The following is a 22,040-nucleotide window of genomic DNA, read 5'->3' as shown; positions in this document are numbered from 1 at the left end:
TAAATGTTGAAAAAAAAAATTAAAAAAAAAAAAAGATTGGATTATTCTAGGGGCGCCTAGACTGGGTTGCTCAGTCAGTTAAGCATCTGACTCTTGATTTCTGGCTCAGGGCATGATCTCCCGGTTCGTGGGTTCGAGCCCCGTGTCAGGCTCTCCACTGAGTATGCGGGGCCTGCCTGCTTGGGATTCTGTCTCTCTCCCTCTCTCTCTTCGTGCACGGTCATTCTCTGTCTATAAATAAACAACTTCAGAGACTTTTGTGGGGGGGGGGGAAGGATAAGATCATTCTACGCATTTTAGATTTCTTTTCCCACTAACCTAGAAGTATTTCTCCTATGTTAAGTATTTTTTAAGTTTTTAAAACTCTATAATCCAGGCACCTAATGCATGATGTGTAGGTACAGCTTGTATAGGTGTCCATCTGCTGTGTATCAGGAGAGACCGTCTTCCAGCTATTGGGGTGAGGGGCGTATCTTAGATGATTTCCTGTCTTTATGGAAATGCTCTCCTCCGACCAGTCCCTAGGGGTAGAAAGGGGTGAAGGCAGAAACCTAACTTTTGGGGAGAGGATCTCTCGTACTGTCTCCGCAGCTCACCAGGGTAGTTTGTGGTTTTCTCTGTGACCCTTCCGCGTCCTGCTCTCTCCTCAGTGGATCTTATTTTAAAGGCTGTCGGGGCGCCTGGGTGGCTCAGTCGGTTGAGCATCCGACTTCGGCTCAGGTCACGATCTCGCGGTCCGTGGGTTCGAGCCCCGCGTCAGGCTCCGTGCTGGCCGCTCAGAGCCTGGAGCCTGTTTCCAGTCCTGTGTCTCCCTCTGTCTCTGCCCCTCCCCCAGTCTCACTTTGTCTCACTCTGTCTCTCAAAAATAACTATAAAAAAATTTTATTTTAAAGGCTGTCGTGCACCAGGAGCCGCCTCTGCTTCCTGCCCGCCCCCTCTGTCGCATGGTGGGGGGGGGGCGATGGGGGACCCCCCCCCCCCCGTGGGAAAGGAGCTTAGATAACCACCTCTTCCTCTTTGGAGCCCACCCCTCTAAAAAACCCAGGCAGGCCTGCTTCCCAGATGCCCTGCCAGGTTAGCGGTTCTGCCAGCTGGGCTTTGACCCCAGGGAGCACATCTCTCCTTGCACTCCTGGTAGGTTCCAGAGCCTCTTACACAGGGGTGTGTGCCTCGGCCCGTAGCTTCCCTGTTCAGTCGCTATTTGGAACCGTGCAAAGCCACCTGCACACGCCCCGGATGGGTGATGTGGGTTTCTCCCTGTCCCTCCGTTGCTGGAGACGGGGTTCTGGTACGTTGAGCAGAGGCCTCCCTGGCAAGGATTCCTCCTCCCCCTGTGGTCTTTCCAGAGTTAACAAGGCAGCTGCCTGGCCTGTGTGACTTTTCCTACAGGCTTCAACGAGCTGAGGGGTCAGACCGCTCAGGCCCGGCTGCCTTTCACTCCCTGGCCAGCTGGGCAGTTGGGGTGTGGGAACGCAGCTTGAATTCGCCCAATGACGTCACTGTGTGTGTGGGTTGCTGCTTATGGGTCTACTCCCCCGCCCCCCCCCCCACCCCGAAACCTTGGCCTGCACCAGGCCTGGTCAGCAGCACCCATTTTTACAGTCGTTTCCAAGCATTCCCCCCTCCCCCCGATCTGCCACTTAGGACGGAGCCCTTCCCCGGCACGTTGAAGCCCAGTTCATGCTCCAAGGCTGAACTGCTCCTGGTCACCTACTTCTGTCTCAAATCTGCGGGCTCCGTAGGCTCCGGCAGTAAAAAACCTGAAAACGGAGCAGAGAAAGGGACAAATTAATTGACTACATCTGAGACAACACGGAGAAAATATCCTATTTTGTTTTCCTTAAAAAAAATGGCAGCGTTCCAAGACTTCCCTACAGTTTTCCACTGGCTGCCCTTAGATTTAAAGACAAGAGTTCCAGAATCTTGGCTGTTGGGCCTTTACTTTCTGAAAACTTAAAACCAGCTGAACGCATTTAATATTACAAAATTTCCATAAACATTCTCCACAAAGACTGTGTATGTGAAGTTTTTGCCTGGCGGGCGTTTTTCTTATTGAAGCTGAAACTCTGGGGCATCGGGGGATTATAATGAAGTGTTGATTTGACCTTAAGTGTTTCGATGCCAACGTGGGCTGTATAGGGACCTGGAAAGAATTAGCTTTCAGGGTTTGTTTTTTTTTTTTTTTTATTTTTCTTCCTTTTTCTCCCCCCCTGAATAAAGGCTAATTGTTTCCAGGCTAATTAATATGGTTTATTTATTATTAGGCAATAGTAAGTGGAATTGAATCCTGGGGAAGAATAACCTGGCCACGCTGAGGTGATGGCAACTCAGATCACACCGTGTTAATTCGGTCTCGTCCGACGTGCAGGGAACAGTTTGCTCTTCGGCAGACGTTGTCCTTTCCTTGCCTTTTCCCACGTAACCGCTAAACCAGAATTCTGCCCTGCTTCGTGCCGGATGGGCTGGGCCTTTCTGGGGTGAGTTAACGAGCGAAGGCCGGTCAGGCGCATAAACACGCACGCGGAGCGGTTGGGGCGCTATGCTGGGCTCCCCTGGCTTCGTGGACTACAGTGGCGGCCTTGACATTCTGGTTACAGGGCAGATCCCGCTGTGACCCAGCACGCTCAGAGGCGGGAGGCGGGAGACTGCAGACTGCAGCCCCCCACTGGGCACGTAGGGCCCCCGGTGCCACCCAGTCTGCTGGGGAGGCCCCGATGCCATCTCCTTAGTCTTGTTGGTGGCTTTTGCCCCACACATCCTCAAAGTGACCCTGGCGAGCGAGGGCCGACCGGAGGTGGAAGGTTAGGGAGAGACCAGCACAGGCGGCCAGGGTGTGAACCAGGGGCTGGTAAGTAGGACTGGGGGTGGAGACAGGAAACCAGGCACTCTTCCCCCGTCCTGTTGTGGGTGTGTGTCCGTCCGCCTGGCCAGAAGGGCATGTTATAGAGGCCAGTTTTACAAGGAGGGCACTTGGTTTTTCTGTGGACGTCTAGGTTCCATGTCTGCCCGAGGCTTTTCCCTGTGTGTCGCCCTTGACCTTGACACAGTTAAGAGGATCCTCGGTGGATGTGTGGGAAAGCCCCTGGAGCCCCCTTTCAGTGCCCTCACATCCCGATTGTGGCCCGGTCACTAAAGCTTACTGTCCTCTCAGACTGCAGCCCCCAAAACAGTGGTGGGGCTAGGTCTGCTGCAGGAGGGGAGAAGAGCTTGAAACCGGTTTTGCGTGGAGGGGGTGGACCGATGGGCCTTCACGTCCCCTCTGGGGATAACCATCCAAGGCCCTTGAGAGGTGGGGTGAGCCTTCTCTGGAGCTATGGCTTGAGTTTTGTTTGTGTGGGTCCCTCTTGCAGCAGCCCAGTGGGCCCATCTCTCCTGCGGGGCGGGCCGTCCTGCCCTGAGGCCCAGATGGGCAGCTGGACGCCACGAGGGTGGGGCCTTGCAGCTGTGGGACGTGGGCAGTTCGTGGAGTGCCAACCTGTCCTGTTTGCGCGGCTCAGTTGTAAATGTCCTAGCAGCGGGCGCCCTGTTGACCAGTCAGGGGCATCTGTGCCAAGAGAGCATTTAGGAGAGAGAAGGCTGAGGTTCTGGATGGTTCTTCAGCCAGTCTTTTTGTTTATTTTCTGAACACAGCCTTGCCACACGACTCTCACCCAGCTAGGCGACGGGCTGGATGGGAGGCATGTTGGTCTCAGTGACCCAGTTGGGAGTTCAGGTTTTATTTCTTTTGAGAGAGAGATCGAAGGGCAGAGAGAGACCATCCCAAGCAGGCTCCACGCTGTCAGCGCAGAGCCCAACACGGGGCTCGAACTCCCGAACCGTGAGATCATGACCTGAGCTGAAGTCAAGGTCGGACACTTAACCGCCTGGGCCTCCCAGGTGCCCCGAGGTGGGTTTGGTTTTTAGAAGGTGCTGATGATGACAGTCTGGTCCTGAGGTCTTGTGCCAGGATGGATGACAACTAGCCTTTTCTGAGTACTTGTGTGCGGCCCCGGGCCGGGCTTCCAGGTCTCTTCGAAAGGGCCCTCTCGCCTGTGAAGCAGGTGCAGTCTCCGTCTTGGGGCAGAGTCCCAGGTCCTCTTCACCCATGGAGCCTGGGAGTGTGTGTGTGTGTGTGTCTGTGTGTGTGTGTGTCCAGCTAGCTCTCCGTGCCCTTCTCAGTGGCCCTCTATTGGGTAATTTCATGACTGCCTGAGGTATGATTATTGCAGACGACTCTTGGGTTTTCTAAGTAGTAGATGCTGATGGGGTCCCCTGGATCCGAGATGAGGCTGTGGATGCCAGGAGCAGGTTCCAGATGAGGCTGGTGCTCTCGGGGCACCTGGGCCGCCTGCTCTGTCCACATCTGCCGCCTTGAGGGTCTTGGGCTGATTTATTACAAGGGCAAAGCTGAGCTGCCCTTCAGCCCCCTGGCCGCCTGGAGACGATGAGTAGGAGGGGCCCCACTGGAGAGCAGCAGGTAGAGCCGCCCCCACCACCTATGGCAGGACAGTGGGACAGGCATTTTTTTTTTTTAATTTTTTTTTTTCAACGTTTATTTATTTTTGGGACAGAGAGAGACAGAGCATGAACGGGGGAGGGGCAGAGAGAGAGGGAGACACAGAATCGGAAACAGGCTCCAGGCTCTGAGCCATCAGCCCAGAGCCCGACGCGGGGCTCGAACTCCCGGACCGCGAGATCGTGACCTGGCTGAAGTCGGACGCTTAACCGACTGCGCCACCCAGGCGCCCCGGGACAGGCATTTTAAAGCCTAGATGACCCAAACATGAGTAGCCGGAGCACAGAGAATCCAGGTGGGGTTCGGGCCAGGCCTCCGGTGATAACAAGAGCTGACCATCAGAACCTTAGATGCTAGAAGCAGCATTAGAAGGAATTCACACAGAGCAGGTGCAAGTCATTGGGTGTTTTGTCCCAGAAGGGATGCCTGCAGCAGGTGGGATGGTGGGGAGAACCCAGGCTGAGCGCCCGGGTACCCTCGCCTCACTGCAGCTTGGATGGTAGAGGGCCTTTGGTGCCCTGCAGGGCACAGGAGCTGTAAGGAAAGACGGCCGGAGTTCAGGTGAGAGCAGGACGGATCCTCCCCGAAGGATCCAGAAGGCTGCCATCAGGCCTTCTTAGAGCTTGTTCCGGCTCTTCACAGATTTTCCAAGGTGCTCCTCTCATTCCATTTCAGAAGAGTAGTCTCACTAACTAGATCCCTGACAGTAATTTTCCTAGCCTGACTTCAGGTAAGAAACTAAAAATCCAGGAGGAGAGGGATCCTTGTGGGCCATGTGCCCTGAATTGTCTGTTTCCTGTACGTAGAACGCCCCAGGACGCGGCCCGGCTGAGACTCCTCCAGGCTCTGGTTGCTGCCGTTCTCCCCGGTCTTGTTACCCTCGGATGTGGGCGGAACACGTTTGCCAAGTGATGTTAAATAGGCTCACCCAGGTTGATGGTGCAAGCCCAAAACGGGAGCCCTTCTCCCTGGCCGGACGCGGGAGCTGACTGGTGTTCGTCCGCCGCGGCCGAGTCACCTGGTGGACTAGCCCCCACTTGGGCTTCTGAGGTTGCTCGTGGAGGAGTCGTGGTGGTTTTAATCAGCCAAGTCATTTCTGTGCCTTGTTGTGTACTCCTGGAAGTTCTTACAAAAATCCCGGTGGGTGGGGCGCCCGGGTGGCTCAGTCGGTTAAGCGTCTTGTGATCTGGCGGTCTGTGGGTTCGAGCCCCGCGTCCCGCTCTGTGCCGACAGCTCGGAGCCTGGAGCCTGCTTCGGATTCTGTGTCTCCCTCTCTCTCTGCCCCTCCCCTGTGCTCACTCATGCTGTCTCAAAATAAGTAAAATAAACATTTAAAAAAAAGAAATCCTGGCGGGTCTGCAGGGTACTTTCTCTTGCACATTGTGCTGTGGTAACAAAGGTTTGTGGGTTGGTAGCTCCAGTTTTTTTAAAAGTACTTCTTTCCACCTTCAAGTAAGAGTGCGCGCTGACTTTAAAGATTTTGACCGTCTTCCAAGCCTTTTAACTTTCTTAATCTGCTGAAGAAGCGGTCCCGGTTGGCTTGGGCAGTCTGCAGGCACTCCCGAATTTGTCACCTCCTCTGTGAAGCCTTCCAGCCAGGCAGAGTTGTCTGCTCCTTGTTTCATTAATTTTACTCTGAAGTGTCTCAAAGTAAGAATCTGTACCCACCGGTAAGATTAGGTAACTGTGAACGTGTTAGTGTGTTTCTCTTCAGAACTTTGTTTAAAAACAAGAAGTAACTGTACAGACAGTGCTCGATTTCCCTTCACCAATAACGTTTCCTTCCCTCCCTGCTTTCCAAAAGGGACCTTTTCCAGGGCACCTGGGTGGCTCAGTCATTTAAGCATCTGACTCCGGCTCAGGTCATGATCTCACTGTTCGTGGGTTCGAGCCCCGCGTCGGGCTCTGTGCTGACCGCTCAGAGCCTGGAACCTGCTTCCGATTCTGTGTCTCCCTCTCTCTCTGCCCCTCCCCCACTCACGTTCTGTCTGTCTCTCAAAAATAAACATTAAAAAATTAAAGGGACCATTTTCTGTTATACAGCTGGTCCGTGAATAACAGGGTGAGGGGCATTGGACCCCGTCCCCACCCCCCATGCTGTCGAAAATCTGCATAGAAGTTTTGACTCTCCCCAGATTTAACTACCAATAACCTATGATTGGCTAGAAGCCATAAATAACAATATAAACAGTCCATTGACACACATAGTCTGTTATATAGGCTGTATTGTTAAAATCGTAAGCGAAAATACCCTTCTAGGACCGTATTCTATTTTCTTGAAAAAATCCGCATGTTACGTTGACCCGCACAGTTCGCACTGATGTCATTCAAGGGTCAGCTGTAGATACAATTTCCTTATAGTTTTGGACATGCCTTGTTTACACATTTATGTGTCTGTAAACGTTTGAGGATATGTGGTTGTGCAGAGCGTTGGAAATGGAACGAAAGGGGAAGCCAGTGACCTACAAGGACAAACAATACTAGACCAAGGATGTAAGTTCTGTTCTGCAGTTAGTTACAAATGTGATTTTCTGCTGTGTTCCAGACCTAGTGAGGTCCAGAGAGGAATCAAATGTAATCAAGGCATTTAACATTCAGGAGACTCAGAGGGGTGATTGGGTGGCCCAGTCAGTTAAGCTTGATGTCATCTCAGGTCATGATCTCATGGTTCATGAGGTCAAGCGCCATGTCAGGCTCTGAGCTGAGTGTGGAGCCTGCTTGGGATTCTTTGTCTCCCCCTCCCTCCCTTCCCTCCCCCTCCCCCTTCGTCTCCCCCCCCCCTTCGTCTCCCCCCCCCCCTTCATCGTTACAGAAGGCGTTACAGAAGACCTCTAGGAGATGGGTTTTGAAGGGTGAACAGGAGTTTGCTAGGCAAGCCTGCTGAAAATCAAGATGGTTCCTCAATAGGGTAAATGCTTAGTTACTAAACGTGAAACTTACTTGTGTCTTGGGTGTTCGCCACCACTGAATAGCCTGGCGGTCTCTGTCCCCTCCCTGTCACCCCTCCTTGGGTTGGAAAGTTTGTGGCCTAAGGTGGTGTGGAGGCACAGCTGGGAGTGAATTATTTCTTGACCTCACATGTGATAACCGTGACTGTAGAGGCCACCCTTTTTCTGAATACTCCGGCAGGGCCACGCCTGCCCTTGGCCTCCGTTCTAGTTGGTGGTGTGGGAGCCGGCTGGTGCCCGCGCACTCAGATGCCCTGATTCCTTACGTTGACGGGAGAACACACAAGTATGGGGTCCTTCTGAGGGGGGGAGTGGATGGACCTGGGAGGTGCAGTGGTTCCTGTCTCTGACTTGCTGCATAATTAGGCAGGTTACGTCCCAGAATTGGATCCCAAGAGATGACCCCATTGTTTTAAAGGAGGAGACCGTGGATAAAGAAACTCCAGCTTCCTAAGATTCAAATGATTTGAAAAGTAGAGTGCGGTGGGAAGCTTGGTTTCTGTCATTTCATGCGCTTCTTGAAATATTAATCAACCATTTGAATCCTGGTTGATTAGAATCTGGGCCCCCGGAAGGAATGGTCAGGTTTGACCGCGACAGTTAGCTTCCGGGATGCATACCTCCGCTGTCTCACAGGACGTGAGAAAAGACTGCCGTGAAACGTGGACGGTCCGGTTTGCATAACACCTGCAGTGTTGCAATCCTGTCTGTTCTTCGTGGGAAAGCCACCGAAAAGACACCTGGACCCGCTTGCCCGGGTGCCTTTGCCTTTTCAGGCAGCTAGAGGAGCCCCTTCCCACCTGCCCCTCTTACAACTCGGTGCGAATAGGAAGAGGTTCAGATAATGTGATGGCACCATAGATCTCCTCTTCATTCCTTGTATAGTAAAATAAATGTGAGTGCTGTTTAATGCATCACCTCATTTCATATTGCATTTGCCAAGAAAGTGCAATTTTATTGAACATTAGGATTGAATTCTTAACTGAGTAATCAATTTCAGCAGTAAGTTAAAATGCCTTCTATTAATGGTCAACTGCAACCGTTAATCAGAGTTACCGTGGATTAACAGTTGTCAGCATTTATGCTAATAGCACGTATAAACCATGGGCTTATGAATTGCACTTCATACTTCCATATTTCTCAAACAGTTGGTAATACTTTTTGCTTGAAGGTATTGATTGTTTTGTCCCTTTGCTTGCTACTTGAAGATGTAAAGGGATGTAAATGATATTTTCATGGTGATGACACAATATCACCTTCTGGTCTTGTGCGCTTGGCTTTGTGTCAGAATAGATGGAAAGGGTTCATTTGTTCTGGTGCTCTGCTGTTTAATTTGATCTGGTGTGTGACTAAAGCAAGACAAATAGTATTTTTAATGAAACCATTTAATAACCTCTGGTAGCTCAGAATCGAAGGCACGGGGAAAATGCAATTAAGCAATGGCTAGATGTAAACAACAACAGAAAAAAAATCACTGCTTCGGTTCCACTGACCCAATTCATTGTGCTTTCAGAGTTTCGTCGCCTTAAATGGTTTTGAGCCAATGAAGCTGGATTCCCTTAAAAAGACGACGGACGGCCCATCGTGTGAACGGTAGTCTGTGGACAGATTTATATTGGTGAGTTATTGTAAAATATCTCCAGGTAAAAGTTCAGGTTTTCTAAGACCCCTCTGGAATGCGTTTTCAATTAGTTGATGACTGTGGATCGCCAGCAGGCTCTGGATGTTTCACTGGGATGTCTAATAGCAGGATCATATGGATTGTCTTTCAATTAATTGCATCTGGTATTTTCATTTATCAGAAGCAAAATACATGTAATTAACTCTGAGGCAATATAGTTCAACGTAAAGTGATTGTTGCTGCTGCTGCTGCTACGGAGATAAGTCAACGGAAATTACACTACTAGGAAACTCAAGGCAGAATGGAAGTCGTGTTACGACTTCTCGACGTATTAATTGCAAAGAATAAAAATGAATTAGGGAAATCGTCTCATGCTGTCCCAGGAGGCTTGAGTAAAAAGGTAGATAGACGTCTAGAGAAAAGAAAGCAGCTTGCTGATGAAGGCACATCTCTAATGAGCTTAGATTCTTAGCGTTACCAACCTCGAGGATGTCTTGAACACCTAACGATTTTTTCTGGTGGACTTGATTGGGGATGTGGGTGTGCACAGAGGAGAGCGTTCAATTTTGCCTGCACTCATTTGGACTGTGGCTGAGAAAGTATCGATTGATGTCTTTCAGTCCTTACCCATGGCGAGGTTTGGAGGTCCAGAGTCTAGTTGCCACATGCCGTTAGCCATTTTTCACAAAACCTGCATCTTACTCAAAGTCTCAAAATGGCAACTTCTCAGAAGTGATTGATTTTTATCCTGCTGGAAAAAAAAATGTTTTCTCCTCGAGCTAACAGCGTCGTTTAAAAGCAAGAAAAAGCGTGAGAGCAGATCTTCCGCGTGTCCTGTCACACCTCTGGGCACGTTCCCCAACGTGTTGGATCACACAGAGCCTCCGGTTCGGGAAAGGGCAGGTTCCGCCCTGCAGGCTTGGGCCCCGCTTTCTTCGGAGCCGGGGCCCGTGAGAGGCTTGCGGTGAAGTCGCCTGAACCCAGCAGGCCACGTGGGTTGTGGCCCGGGGAGGGGTCTCACTGAGTGTCCCCGCGAGGTGGCAGGATCAGGTGGAGATCCTGATGTCACCACCTGGGCCTGCCAGGCACCCCCCCCCCCCCCCCACCCCGCCAGCACTAGCCTCTTCCAGGCATTTGGAGGTTTTATTCGTGCATCAGTAATGGGGCAGTGATGGTCCCCCACCTGCCCTGCCTTCTAAGATGAAACTTGATCAAGAAACCCAGAAACCTCTCCCAGGCGTGACCCAGAGGGCTGGCCCAACCACAGGCCACAGCAGAGTGTGCAGACAGAGGAGACCCCTATCCTTGGAGTAGTTCTAAGACTCTTAGCCCTTGGGAGGACGAGAGACTAGAAATGTTGAACATTCGTTGGGGGGGGGGGGCATTGAGCGTTGCCTATCAAGGCCAACATTTCTTTCTCTTCTGGCTTTCTCCCACTCTTCTAACAGAAACCTTTAGCTTAAGACCCTGTGTGCTGGAGTCTAATCCAGGATTCTCAGGCAGAGATACTGTTGTTACAGAATCTTTGTGGGCCTGGGGTTGGTGGGATGTCGGTTTCCGTGTTGGGTGTTGAGGCCAAAGAGGTTTTCAGTGGCGTCACCACTGTGACGGCGATGGAGATTCATTGGACTCCCACGGGCGTCCAGTTCTGTGGCCAACTATTTTATAGACCTTGGAGAGTTGGAAAACTATGTCCTCTAAAGATCTGGGAATTCATAGTATAGGGATGAAATGGACTTTTTATGTATCTATATATAGATCTATAGATGTGTAGACATAGATATGTAGATAGAGTGTATATATATAGAGAGAGAGAAGATAGAGATATATATATAGATCGCAAACATGGTTGAGTAACCACATTTTCATTTGGCTCAACCTGATCATTGAACCACCGCGGGCTGCTGTTTATCGGTGGTCTCGATCCAGAGAGCTGAACGTTAACGTTGCATAAATGCATCTGTACCGGAATGAAATTGCAACACGGTCCCTATAACAATGTTTTCCCAAGAACTGAGCATGCTCAGATGCTGGCCGGATAGGCCGGTTCCCCCTGCTGTGTTTGGGGCATACTTTTGAGTGACCCCTCGGAGGAGCTTGAGATGTGCCGTAGTCAGAGCATCGTTACTGTGCCAGGAGGGTGCCTCTCTGCCTCCAGTCGGCCCGGAGTCCCCAGCACTGGGCATCCCGCCATGGGGCTTTACCTTTGCCCCGACCACCCTCACAGATACAGAGGGGACCCCTACACGTCCTTAGAAGCGTGTGTTCGCTTCTGGACCTCTTCTCTGTGGCTCATCACTGTGACCAGTAAGTTGTACCTCACTTTTTGGTGGCTGCCCATTCAGCCCCACCTGCAGTAGATGCACGGCGACAGAAGAGGGACGTCTTGCATTACAGCCCAAAGAAGGACCACGTGTTGATTTCACCCCGGTAACTCACCTGCTGAGGTCTCTGGTCTACACAGAGCTTGTTTAATGTGGGCAGAGGAGAAGGAAGTAGATGAAAAGCACAAAACTCAGGAAAACCACAGCCTCCAAGTGGCAAACCCGAGAGGCTCTGGAACCGTTTGTACGTCATTTTTGACCTTCGTGTTTTTGAGTATGTCCCCATTTAAAAGCATTCTATGCCTGTTATTCTAGACTTCGTTAATTTGGTTTGTGGCCTCGTAAAAATAAACTGCAAATGACACATTTAAGTTTTCTCCCCGCAAAGAGGCTCATTTTCTCATTACGAATGAATAACGACATGTGACGTTTCCATCTTGCACTTCTGTTGTAGGTTTTTTGCTCTTCCTTCTGTATGTTGTTACTTGTTACAATGAAAACCCAGCATGCCTTTTGCTGGTTTGCTGATTCCCCACCCCCCCCTCCCCCACCGCAACCAGAGTTGCATTCTCCATCGGTGGGTCATTGTTGTCTTTGCACCGTTTTGTTATTGAGCGTCAGTGTTTGCGTCAGCACCCAGGTACCTTGTAATTGCCACAAAAGTGGCAGTGGGGGGAATAAAAGCACTTTTTGTTACATGCCTACACATAAGTGCAAATGCAAATCAAAGCTCTTCGCCTTCGTTCTGTACAGTGATGGGGGGCGGGTAGCAGTGGCTGTGGTTTGGCAAAGACACGGCAGCGTATCTAGCTGCTTGCGCACAGAGAGCTTGTGCATGGTGTTATTTTGACGGATCGGATAATGATGTGAATGCTGGACCTACTTCGCGCGCGCGCCCGCACACACACACACGCACACACACACACATCACCGACGGCCGCAAGCTGAGATCCCCAGGGCGCTGGCGATGTTTGTGCCTGGTGGGTGTGGAGGGCCTCACCCGGTCTGCTGTGGGCACCAGGCTGTGCTGGCCATCTGCAGTGCGGCTTTAGTGGACCAGCAGGGCTCTGTGAAGCCCTCTGCCTGGTTGTTGGAGCCTCTGCCCTGTTTCTGCCAAGACAGATTTCGTTCCCCAAAAAACAGAAGGGAAAGTATTGCCCTACTCCAGGAACGAATAGCTTACGCCGTGGGGTCCGCTGGTCGTGGCACCGTGGCCCCCCAGGGTCCTCCGGAGCTCTTGGCCTGCACTAGGGACGAGCCATCCTGCTCCAGGTGTTCGGCCAGAGGCGAGGCTGCCAACATCGGAAACCACAAACCAGAGAAAGATATGCAGGGCCTTCTATCTGTGGGGGAACTCTCTAGATGAGAAACAGCCAGGAGGCTGAGCTGGGGGCCGGGGTGGGGCGGGGATGCTCCTGGAGCTTCAGCCATCTCTGCGGAAATGGGAGGAGGACCCCAGCTGGGCTCTGGGTTCTTCAGCCTTGTTGGGATTCTATTCCTGAGCCGCACATCCAGGCTCACATGGTAGCCGTTCTCTGGGAGGGGGTTGATTCAGCCCTTGTTCTTTCCTCCTGAGACCCTCAGAACCCTAGCCCGGCTCCTGGGCAGAACCACAGAGGCCATCCGTGCAGCCCCCTGGTTTCCGTTCTTGGGAGTTTATCCCTGTCCACGCTGCACGGGTCCAGCCTCCAGCTCCCGGTGGGTGGATTTTCTGCTGTCCCTGCTGCTGCCCGTCCCCCACTCCCCAAGACCGCTGGTTCTAATCCCAGCCAGTTAACCAGCCAGGGAGGTGCGGAACCGGTCTTAATTTTCACTCTGTCGTCCGTCTGTCCGGAATAAGCACGCCCGCCTGTATTTTCCTGGGGTTCCCAGCCGGGGTGGGTCTCTGCCTACTTGTGCTTCTGCTGGAGGGCCCAGCTTGGGAGGGGGTGGCTGCCCGTGGCCCTCTCCCCTGGTGGGGCAGGAGCTGTGACATTATGGAGCACGCCGTCCTTGTGTTCCGCTGGGAGACGTGGACATGCGGGCCACCTCCCTTTTCAAGATCCCCGTTTTATCAGTGAGGAACTTGACGGTCCGATCTCTGTGCCAGCACATGGGGCCTGTGAGAGAGAAGAGCTGGAGACACCGACCAGGGAGCCCCAGACTCCGGTTTCCCCTCGCCCCCGGCAGAAACCCTGCAGTGTCGTGACTTGCTTTACCGGCATCGCGGGACCCCTTGGTGGCTAGTGATGCCTCCTGGGGCCCGTGGCTGTTCTCAAGTGTAGGATGAGTCTGTCCCTACCCCAAGCACTTGGGTACGTGTGAAGGGGGGAGCGTGGGCCACTGCTTGTCCCCGCGGGTGCGGCTGTGGTGCAGGACTCGTGCACAGAGAAAGCCCCTTTCCTTCCTCTGGTCTCCCCAGTGGACAGCGGAACAGCACCCCAAGTTCCCGGCAACCAGAGGTGATTGTCAGCTGACCGAGGCTTGACGCATGGGTGTTAGACGTGTTCGAAGGAGAGCAGGGAGGAGGAGGAGGTGACCTGCCAGGGTCAGGGCCCCACTGGTTGAAGGATACGATATTTTAAGTTTACGACAAGTTTCGTAATGGGGATTGTGGATGTGGTTGTGTGAGTGGGTGGGGAAGTGAACTTTCTCTTACCAAAAACATTAGGATCCTGGGGCGCCTGGGTGACTCAGTCTGGTTAAGCGTCCGACTTTGGCTCAGGTCATGATCTCACAGGCGTGAGTTCGAGCCCCGCGTCAGGCTCCATGCTGACAGCTGGGAGCCTGGAGCCTGTGTCTCCCTCTCTCTCTGCTCCTCCCCTGCTTGTGCACTCTCTTTCTAAAAACCAAACAAATATTAAAAAGCAAAAAAAAGGGGTGCCTGGGTGGCTCAGTCGGTTAAGTGTCTGACTTCCGCTCAGGTCACGATCTCGCTGTCTGTGAGTTCGAGCCCCGCGTCTGGCTCTGGGCTGATGGCTCAGAGCCTGGAGCCTGCTTCGGATTCTGTGTCTCCCTCTCTCTCTGCCCCTGCCCTGTTCATGCTCTGTCTCTCTCTGCCTCAAAAATAAACGTTAAAAAAAAATAAAAAGCAAAAAAAACCTATTGGGATCCCTAATCGGGCAGTCCAAGAGTGATTAACAGGAGAGGAAAAGGTTATTTTGCGTGTTTTATTTGGTGTGTGTGTTTGTGTCACCACTGTGACCACTACCTCGAGAATGCGTTAGACCGTGAACTTTTGTTTTTAACCTGGTGTGACTTTTAAGTAGTTTCTGTTGCGCCCCGCCCCCCCTCAAGGTTTTCATGGAGGGACGGACGCCGCATCTCTGGCTTCAAGTGTAACCTGGCATCACTTTATCAATTTTGCCGCGTCTCCCCGTGCCACAGATGCTATAAGAAATATGCCACACGCGGCTCAGGAAGTAGCCCGTGTGACCCTGAAAGAGCTCCGGATTTTCAGAGCGTTTCGTCATCCGGTTTCGGCGCCCTGATTTAAGCGTTTTCTGAAACGAGGCTTTGGGCAATGGCTGTGAGTCCGGTCGTCCCCGGAGTTGGTGTCCCCAGGTCTGTTGTCTGTGGCTCCTGTCTAACTCCCAGCAGAACACTCCTGCTTGCTTGATTGATGGACTCCTTTATTTTTGGCAAACTGGGTACCTCCCACCTGGCCCCATGCTGTTCGAAATCCAGTCTTCTCTGCTGAGTACATTCGCAATTAATGCTTTCCACGTAGCAATTAAGATAATTCCCCTAGACTTGTACCAGTTAAGGATATATAGGAGGTTTGAAGAGAAAATGCGGTATAGTTCATTGGTTTTTTTTTCTGGGGGGGGGTACGTGGGTGATACATGAGAGCGTGGGCCACGAGTGGACTCCTGTGCCAGGGGGGAAAAATGGAGCATTTTCCTGTACTTAATCCTAAGAAGCAGCCTGAACGATGACATTTATACATATTTCATAATGTGGTTTCTTCAGGCACGGGGAGCAAACAAATCAGTTTCTCAGCAGTATACTATTTAAAAGACCCAGCAACAGCCTGTGGGGTAAGTTGGAGATGCTGTTAAAATTAATTATATATGGCAAAAAGATAGAACATTAGGGAAAAAAGTGTGTGGAGATCAAAAAAAACACGAACCGTGGACGAGGTGCAGTTCTGAGCATCCGATTCCAGAGTTTCATTTCCGTTCCTTCATAATTGGGCGCTGACAACAGTGACTCCCCACAGAGGACCCCGTTCCCCAAGTCCCCATCTTTCCCCAGGCGGGCAGGATCGGGCGTCCCCGAGAGCTTCTCATCGGATCCGTTCGGAGGGGGCCTTGATTTGTCAGACTGTGTTGTGCCGTCTTTTCATATAGGGGACGGGGCAGAAAATGAGTCTTGGTGGTAAAGCTATCTGATTCCAGTGCCTTGTAACCCAACACCTTTGCTGTGGTCGCCTTCCCTCCTTCCGGTTCAGCTATACATTGTTTAACTCAAAGGAAACCTTTGTTGGCCTGGACAGGTTGTAATCTACAACTCCTTGAAAAATTCAGCCGGATCGGGGCAGCGGGGCGATCGCTCTCCATCGGTTTCCATCGGGGGCGGGGTGGGGCGGGCTGGTGCTTTTGCTCATGAGCACCAGATCCTCGGACCTGGCCTCCCCGCTCTGGGGCAGCGTGGGATGTGGGCTTAGCGGTGTGTGGGTTTGCTGGAATGCCCCTTGGCCCCTCCGGCCGCGGCCGTCTCTGCAGACTGAACACCTGTGTCTCCTCCCACAGGTCGGCGGGACTGAAGGCGCCCTGTGGGACGCCGTCTGGGGGGGGGGGGCTCTGTGTCCTGGGAGGTCCAGACTCAAGCTGCCCTTGGCCTCAGCCGCATCTCTTAATCAATGTGATCATCTAGTGAGATTGGCTGGAGTCCTCGCATGGGTTGCCTGAGCGGAGGAGGTGGCCTGTGACCTGCCCTGAGCTCTTAGTCACTGATAGCACGGGTTTTAGCAGGGATTTTAGTCTCTGATGGTGCCGAGCCTTCTGACCCTTATCAGGGTGAAATGACACAATAAGGGTTAAGGAGCAGGGCTCCGGGGGCGCCTGGGTGGCTCAGTCAGTTGAACGTCCGACTTGGGCTCAGGTCATGATCTCACGGTTCGTGGGTTCGAGCCCCGCGTCGGGCTCTGTGCTGCCAGCTCGGAGCCTGGAGCCTGCTTCGGATTCTGTCTTCGTCTCTCTCTGCCCTCCCCCGGGCATGCACGTGCGCTCTCTTTCCCTCTCTCTCTCTCTCTCGCTCTCAAAAAATAAACATTAAAAAAATTAAAGAGTGGTGCTCTGTTGACATGGAACCTTCCAGAGTGATAACTGTAAGCTCCCGAGGAAGAAGCCACGGCCCCCTTCGTTTTCTGTACACGGTCCGCATGTTATGGACTACAATAAATGGTCCACAGACGACTTATTGAATGAGTGGATCCCAGGCTGCGGTGGGGCCAGGGAGGTGTGGACTGGGCTCCTGCTGGAACCATCCCAGCATCTGTCTGGAAGGGCAGGGTTGATTCTGCATTAGCTGGGGCGTGGATTCTGCAGACAGAAGGCAAACCAGCATGACCTACTACCTGTCGGGGAAGGGGGGGGGTGGGGGGAGCAGTATATGCGTTCCCGAAATAATAAAGCCATGTTCCCGAGCTTTCCGAGGCAGGAAGGCAAAGGCATGCCCCCGCCTCCCCTGTGTACAAGTTGGGTGGGGAGTTAGAATTCTCCGTGGCTTGCAGGTCCTCCGGGGTGCCGTGCTTGCGGGAGCCTTGCGGGCAAGGGGGCTTGGGGTTCAGCCGCCGGCACCACATCTGAGCAGGGATTATGAGGACAGAAAGAAGGTCCAACTGGCTCCCAGAGCCTCGTGGCTCCTTCAGGTCCCTTGGGACTGAAGGACAGATGGCCTGTGTATTAAATTCCTTCGTGAACCCCGGGCGTGAACTCAAGGGCAGCTTGTGTCTGGACCTCCCAGGCCTGCCTTGCCTGCCTTTGGAGGTTTGGAAGCCTGTTCCCCCCGCCTGTGGAGCTCACGGCCCCGGTCCCGCGTTTGTTGCGAACCTTACCTTTTGAGAGTCCTGGCGTTTTCATAATTCAGTCGAAACTCACTGCTGCTTCCTAATTACAGCAGAAGATGACCTCTAAACCGCGACATGGGGTTGCAACTTCCTCTAGGAAGGAGGATTCGTATTGATTTGTACTCTGATCTCCCACGGGCTTAAGTGGCAGCACCACAGAGGCCTGTTTAGGGCCGGAAAGCCTTCTGCCTGTGTGTTTAAACAGAGCAGATTGATGCAGCGTTAGACTTGGCCGGGAAGCAGCCCAGCTCTTTAGCCTGGAACCGCGTCCTCGCAGCCCCCCCGCCCCCCGGCAGCCCGATGGCTTTGGCGCATCTCCCGCGTGTTTGCACAGGGCAGGTAAAGGAAGGGTCCAGTTGCAGAGGCAAAGACTTGGCCGTGGCCCTGGTGATCGGTGGGAGGGAAGGGTCCTGATGGCGGAGCCAGGAGATCCTTACAGTGCCACCGGCCCCCTCTCTGATGCCACTGACCTTGGACAAACCGGAGCCTCCTGTGCTTCGTGCCTCAGACTCCCCCTCTGTCAGATGGGCTTAATCTCCATTTGGGCGTTCAGTGAAATCCTCACTGGGGGTACCTGGTCCACGGTAAGGGCTTCGCACTGGTGACTGCTGTTATCCTCATCATTAGCAGCGGCAGTAAATGAGATGGCCATGCCCTTGGCTGGGGGGCGGGGCGGTGGGTTAGCCCTGGTGACCTGCCCACGGCTGGAGGGCACGCCGTACAGGAGGCACCTGCAGTGTAGCTTACGCGAACCGAACGTTTTGATGAAAGGTGGCTAGAATTCTAGACTTCCTTCCTCATTACAGGTTGTGTTGTGGTTTCCTCCCGGAACTTTGGGAGTGGGGCACTCCCCCCGCCCTGTCCCTCACTGTGATGCTTGCAGTGACCTTTCTTCATCAAGAGATGAAGGGTTTAGGGTTCCCCAAAGGCTTTCTCACATATTGCTCATTGGATCTGAGTTCTTATTGTTGTGAGGAGCTGATCTGAGCCACAGGGAGGGGGAGGTGTTGGGAGTCCACGTTCTGTGCCCGGATGTGACAGGCCTCCTGGATACCCATTTGGCAACGTGGCCTTGCACTGGGAACGGGTCATCCCTCTCCTGTCCGTGGCCCGGGTGTCTGCAGTGTGGCCCAACATGAAGCGTGAGGCCCGCAGCGAGGGGTCAGCCGTGGAGAGGTCCGGCATCCGGAGCGATGCCGGGAGAGGCCGGTTGGCGCGGCCACTTGCCAGGAAAGTCTGTTCGATTCAGGTCACCAGGTTTGGACTCCTGCGTTTTATGGCAAAGTCTGAAAATGCAGATTTGTAGCAACCAATGTTAATGAATTCAGACTGTTTGAATTTCACACTGAATAATGGCTGGAATTGTGAGAGCCAGGGGCTTATGAGATCCTTGGATCGTTGTAATCTTTTCTCAAGATTCAATTGATAGCATGATGTAATATCACATTACTTTTATTAACAGTCCCGGTCATAAAAGAAACACACCTATTAGGATAGGAGAATTGAGTAAAAATAGTGGTAATAACAAGACAATTTGGAATATGTAATATATTCAGTAAATTTCAAAATGCCGCATCTCATTTGAAATGCAATGTTGTGCCCGTGGATATTGAACGCAATACCTCTGTACCCTAGGGCATCCTCTTTTCTACATTAAAAAAATATTCTATTTCAATGCAGATTTTGATTTGCAATCTAGGAAGAAAATTCCGGGAGTATGGGGAGAAGGACAACTCTGCATCTATTAAATCAATTTTGGTCTTATGCTATTCTTGCTCTCCCTGCACCCCTTTCTCCCCGACCCTCCTCTCCCCCAAAAAGGTAGATTCTGAACACACGAGTAAGGACGGTGCACAAAAGTTTTCAGAGGATAATGGTGTTGTCACACCTTTGTCTGTCTTAGAATTCTCTGCCACCTGCACCCTCCAAAAGCCAAGCTCAAACACAAAGGTCCCCAGATTTCTTCACAGGGGCAGAAGTCTGAGAGTTTCTCCCTTGATCCCGAGGTAATTGTCACAGGAGGGAATGGACACGTGTCCTAGGAGTCTGTTCATACGAGCCCACACTGGTGGCGTTGAAGCGGTCTTAATTTCAGAATTTATTGCAGCTACTTCTGCGTTTGTGTGTGCGTGTGTCTTTATTTCCGTCGCTTTTCCACATACGTTCCAAGGACCCTTAACCTGGAAAACCAGTGGAACAGCCCCGTTGCTGGATGCAAATGTCGGGAAGATGTTAGGGTTTCCCTTCTCAGCACAGAAGTGACTTTGTTTGATGTCGAGCTTCGGTTACCAGAGAAATGGATTTATAGCTTTTGACATTCTACTCTTAGAATTAATTAGGTGGCTAATCATTATAAATACCATTTTCTTTTCCTGTTGTCTCCATTTAATAGAGCATCTTCTGTTCTCCACACTTGTCAGTTTCAAACCGAGTGTTGTGTTTGGGCTTTTATGCTCTGCCAAGGGAAAATGAAAGTAAATTCTTTATAATATGCTAATTGATCTATTTGGGAATTTTTAGATATAGACAACATCTGTGCTTGCCAGTAACACAGCTAATAGCTTCCGTTCCTCAACATATGAGAAGGTCTTCACGGTCTGTATGTGACCCTGCTGAGACATACTGTGTCATCCCCAGGGCTTGGCGGTGTGGAATGGGGGAGGGGGGGTCTTTTCCAGGTGCCTTGGACCTAGGCCTGAGTCCATGTAGAATCCTATTTTGAGGGTGTCTCTGGCCAGAGTGCACTGGGATTGGTTCTGGGAAGAATCCAAGATGGCTGGCCCTGGTCTTGGCCCCCTGTAAACCCACCTCCAGCCTAGACCAGACTGGCTGGAGTGACAGGTTCAGGGAAAATCACCTTGGGCCTAAGTAGTGCTCAGAATCATCTGTCCTCACAGGTGATGGCGTCTTTCCTGGTAGCAGGTGTACTCTTGCCCCCCCCCCCCCCCCGCCGAAGTGGTTTATACAAACCTGTTGGTAGTTTGCAGAGCCAGGAAGGGTCATCCTTCCCTGCTGGAGAGAGGAGAGAGGAGGTGCAGCTGTCTGTGCTGTTGGCAGGAGAGGCTTCCGGTTGAGTTGGGAGAGGGAGGTTTCTTCAGTGAGCCTAAGTGATGGGGCTTGTGGCCTGTGTCACCGGCTTTCCCTCGCCACGGAAAGCAGAGTTGAAGGCGACTTTTTTATTTGGAGGGCCAGAGTGGCCGGGCACTAACGACCACTGAAAAGGAAGCCCTGTGAGCTGAGTGTTCTGAGCAAGCCCATCGCTCTCAAGCAGGTGCCACCCACCTGGTCCCATGTACTTGGCTGGTCCTGCGAGGGCTGGAGGGGAGGGGGCGTGGTGGATATCCTCATTTATTCTTAGGATTTTTTTTTTTTTAATTTTTTTTTTAACGTTTTTATTTTATTTTTGAGACAGAGAGAGACAGAGCATGAAGGAGGGAGGGGCAGAGAGAGAAGGAGACACAGAATTGGAAGCAGGCTCCAGGCTCTGAGCCATCAGCCCAGAGCCCGACACGGGGCTCGAACTCATGGACCGTGAGATCATGACCTGAGCTGAAGTCGGACGCTTAGCCGACTGCGCCACCCAGGTGCCCCTATTCTTAGGATTTTAATGGATAATAGAGGTTAATTGACTCTTCCTGGGTCTTGATGGGAGCAGATGTGGGATTTGAACCCGGGTCCAGGATTGATCTGCACACCTAGCATGCTCTGATCCATCACTGTCTCTCTCCCCAGACGGTTCAGACACAGGGTGTGAAAAGGTTTGATATTGGAAGTGCCTGAGCAGCTGTTAACTTGATAGCTGATCTATAATCTCTATACATCCCCAGGTTTGCTTACAAACAAACCGTCTCAATGAAGGGGCGTCCCGCTGGGGTAGATGCCCCCCTTCCCTATCACGTGAGCTTGCGTTTCACCCGGCCGGGGGGGGGGGGGGTGTTGGCGCTCGGTTCCCCACAGACTGAGCCCAGCTAGGGGGTTGGCCCCAGACCCAGGCAAGCCCTTTGGACTTGGCAGTAGCCGGGCAGGGCAGCTCAGACCCCAGAGTGTCTGTCTGTCTGTCTGTCTGCTCAGCAGAAGCAGACCCCCGGCTGGCTCACTGGCACCAGGAAGGAGCAGCTGGGGGTGGGGCCAAGTTGGGAGGATGAAGGGAGGCTCCTCTAGCCTCCTCTCCTGCCCACTCCCCCCCCCCACCCCCCTGCCGAGTTAAGCACAAAGATTTCAACTCAGTGATGTGTTAAGGGCCAGCCACATCTACTCAGTGCTGTGTACTCTCCTGTCACCACTAATTCTCAACCACCGGTGATGGTGTGTCGAAGTGTCCTTACCAGCGCAGGTGAGGATCAGGCTCTGTGTGCACGTTTGACCTATTTCATCTCTGGCTGAACTTGAACAGGTGCACATGCATCTACACACAGGTACACGTGGAGGTATGCACCCCACTTGTGGCGTGTGTGCCCCCGGGGTGGGGGGCGGGGGGGGCACCCTCAGCTGGATCGGCTCAGGGATTTCTTGGGCCCCCGTCCTCATGGGTGCCTGCCCTCACGGCCTCTGGGGATTGGCCTCTTCTCAGCCTCCGTGGGCGGGAGCTGAGGTCTTAGAC

The 22,040-nt window shown here is 52.5% G+C and overlaps 1 protein-coding gene across 1 annotated transcript in view; it reads left to right on the top strand.

The window, feature by feature from the left end:
- CTBP2 (C-terminal binding protein 2) overlaps positions 1 to 22,040 on the top strand; it is a 159,231-nt gene that overhangs the window by 40,399 nt on the left and 96,792 nt on the right. The window contains exon 2 of the mRNA XM_047073584.1: positions 8,957 to 9,061. The gene's annotated coding sequence lies outside the window, so the exon portion shown is untranslated. The remainder of the gene's footprint in view (positions 1 to 8,956; positions 9,062 to 22,040) is intronic.

This window comes from Lynx rufus, unplaced genomic scaffold (assembly GCF_022079265.1).
Source record: "Lynx rufus isolate CCGP_SWC_20201006 ecotype Redwood Valley unplaced genomic scaffold, mLynRuf1.p SCAF_11, whole genome shotgun sequence".
Taxonomy (NCBI): Eukaryota; Metazoa; Chordata; class Mammalia; order Carnivora; family Felidae; genus Lynx; species Lynx rufus.
The sequence above is the reverse complement of the archived record's forward strand: the minus strand, read 5'-3'. Positions and strand labels throughout refer to the sequence as shown.